Genomic DNA, 3,294 nt, shown 5'->3' on the forward strand with positions numbered 1-3,294 from the left:
ACTGGAATAGACACCCAGACAGTGACATTGGTGAATACATAACCTCCTTGGTGGCGGTAGAAATCGTTGCTATTATCCAAATAATACACAAACAATTAAAGCATAATCATGAATCAGTAAAGATAAAAAAACAATACAGCGCAGAATCGCATGGCCGGACGCCCTCTTAGTGAAAAAGTTTTTCTCCATTGGTGGAAAAGGAAGGGCGCCTTTTGCGTCTGGATATACTTAGCAACAGGAGGGCGCCCTGTACGTTGGGCACGAAGTATAGGAAACTTGCATGGTTAAAAAGAAGGGCGCCGCCTACGTTGGGCACGACTTCCGCCTCATTTTTACAATGCGAGAACTCTATCTTGTATTTCTAGTATCTTTGATGTGAATGCGTACGCTAACGTTAACGTCTTCTTCTTCGACGGTTGTCTCGGCAGCCGCGCGTGTACGCACGCATGTTTCCATGGACGTATAGTTGTTTACATTTATTTGTATGCCTAGGCTAGGCCTACGCTGGCTACATAAAGCATATTATTGTTATACTAAATTATAGGTAAACTTTAATTTCAAGAGATAAGATTGTCAAGGATGAATGCATTATTAATTTAAAGCTAAAATTTCATCATTATTGTATTGCATTATGCTATTTGTATTTTATGGTTATTTCATGTTTCAGTGAATCACGTACTCATACTCGTTGACGTTGTTCTTCTCGTATTCGATAGACGTCTCGTCATCGTCCCGTTACTACTGTACTACTGTTATACCATTTTTTCACCGTTTCATTTATCATCCTTTCTACGTTTGAACGATTAAATTTACATAACATCTTATGCTGATTCCATTGGTAGTAATTTTTAATTTGAAGTTGTTTCGCATTCTACACATCTATATAATCTAGTATTGGTAGGGACAATTCGATTCAATAACTTATAATTTAATTGGATGCATATTTTTTAGTTTTTCATTTTTTACTTTGTGTCTCCAAACTTTGGTCCATTGTATTTTATCATCGAATACACCCTCCCATTTAAGTATGCTCTGAGGTGGACTAAACATTTTATTTACAAAATTTAAATAAATAGTTTTCGTATTCATCCTTGCTATTTTGTCGATTGCAGTACACTCGTTCTCACGTGCTCGTTACCTTTATTGTATTGCTTTATTGTGTTTATCCATACTTTTGGGATTGCTTCAATAAGTGTAGTATATTCACTGAGCCAGTTTCTTTTTACATTTAGTTTCTCTTTGATTTCAGTTGGGTTAAATAATCGATTAAAACTTACTATGTTTTTGACTTTAGTTAACCCCGATGAAATCCAATTTGTAAAAAATAGAGCTTTGTTACTTAATGTAATATTCTTATTTCCCCATAAATTTTGCTCTAGGATTTGTTCGTAATGGTTAATTACATCATTGCTGAATTTGTTAAAATCAACACAACACTATAAAACTTTTAGATAAAAAGATGGTATACTTTGAAAGATCGTGCAGTTTTTCATGCAAAGGCAGGAAATACTAAAATTTATATTTCCAATTTTATTAATGTAATGTAAAGGTAAAAGTTTCCACCTTACATGTTTTCTCAAGAGAAGTTTTCTCGCCCATGCAATTTTAAGGGCTTTGACTTGTAGTGAAAAATCTGGCATGTTAATACCTCCTTCAAGTGGTTTACCAATTAATGTTTTTCTTTTTATTTTTTCCATTCTATACAAATGTGTGTGCCAATTTATTAACTTTTAGAATAACATGTTCTGGTACATCTATAATTGAGGCATTTGTAAATTAGCTTAGACAATGCCAGACTTTTTAATACTCACTTTTCCAAAATACGTAAGGTCTCTGCTTTTCCAAGAATTCAGTACGGTAGTCTTTCAAAGTTTATCATTTTAGGATCCCAGTTTAACTCTTTACACAAGTTGCTGCCGTATCCAATATAAATACCTAATGTCTTAATTGGTTTATTTACCCAATTTAAGCTACCAGGCTTTTTGGTTTTATTTCTATTTTTACCTATCCACATAGCATTAGTTTTATGTTCATTAAGACTCATGCCGGACACTTTACAAAATTCCTTAACAATATTCACACCTATATCTATACTATTGTTACTTCCAGCAAACAACACCGTGTCATCAGCAAGCTGAGCAATACGCACCTCTTCAATTCCGGTATTATTCCGGCTTGGTACTGGTATTCCCTTGTAATGGATGTCGTTTCTTATATTACAAGCCATTACTTCAGTAGTGATCAGGATAAATAATAGTGCAGACAGCGGACAACCTTGTCTTATTCCACTTTTCATCTTAAAGCTCTTCGATATCCATCCATTATTAACAATAATGCACTCGGTGTTATTATACAGTGTTTTCACCCATTTACAAAATGACTCCAAAATTCAATTTTCTTAATAAACTTAACATAAATTCTCTACTCACTGAGTCAAACGCTTTTCTGAAGTCAAGGGACAAAATGGCACCGTCTATTCCTTCTCTTCAGTATAATAAAGAATATCATTGATTGGACGAATATTTTCACCAGAGAATGACCTTTAATATAACCTTTTTGGTCATCGTTTACAAGGAGTGAAATTACTTTCTGGAGTCTTGAACATAGGATGTGCGTTAAAATTTTGTAGTCTGTATTGAGTAGGGTGATAGGCCTCAAATTTTCTAGCAATTGTTTGTCACCTTTTTTATATATTAGATTAATTACACCACGTTGTTGCGTGTTGCTCATTTCGTTTTTAAAATAACTATAAGTTATTGCGCTACAAACACATTGTTTAATGTCTTCCCAAAAATATTTATAGAACTCTGCTGTTAAACCATCACACCCTGGGGCTTTATTTAATTTCATTTTTCGTATTGCTGTATCGCACTCTTGTAAAGTAATAGTACCCGCACAGAACATTTTTTCTTCTTCTATTAGACAAGGTATATCTGTTTTGTTTAGATAGGTATTTATATCGCTAAGGGGAATCCCCTTATTTTCATAAAGCTGTTCATAAAAGCTAACCTCTTCTTGAAGGATGTCTTTTGAGTTTGTTATTACTCCACCATTTAATTTTTGTAAACTTTTAATAAATTTTTTATTTCCATTATTTTTTTCTAAGCTAAGAAAATATTTGGTGCTGCATTCACCTTCTTCGATCCACTTTACTTGTGAACGTACATATGCACCTTTTGTTTCCTTATCATAAATTTGTTCTAACTGTTTTTTCTTTATTTCAATTTCTGTTTATATATTCTCTTTAGAATCCCTAATTATTAAATCATGGCTTTCTTCCGAAACACAGCCTAG

At 33.4% G+C, this 3,294-nt stretch overlaps 1 long non-coding RNA gene across 1 annotated transcript in view; it reads left to right on the forward strand.

The window, feature by feature from the left end:
- Positions 1-3,094, forward strand: part of LOC117110683 — a 3,740-nt gene extending 646 nt beyond the window's left edge. The window contains exons 2-3 of the long non-coding RNA XR_004445753.1: positions 668-838; positions 2,110-3,094. This is a non-coding gene — a long non-coding RNA (uncharacterized LOC117110683). The remainder of the gene's footprint in view (positions 1-667; positions 839-2,109) is intronic.
- The last annotated feature ends 200 nt before the right edge of the window (positions 3,095-3,294 follow it).

The sequence above is a fragment of the Anneissia japonica genome, unplaced genomic scaffold (genome assembly GCF_011630105.1).
Source record: "Anneissia japonica isolate Jap-2015-1 unplaced genomic scaffold, ASM1163010v1 scaffold514_len65802_cov208, whole genome shotgun sequence".
Classification (NCBI taxonomy): domain Eukaryota; kingdom Metazoa; phylum Echinodermata; class Crinoidea; order Comatulida; family Comatulidae; genus Anneissia; species Anneissia japonica.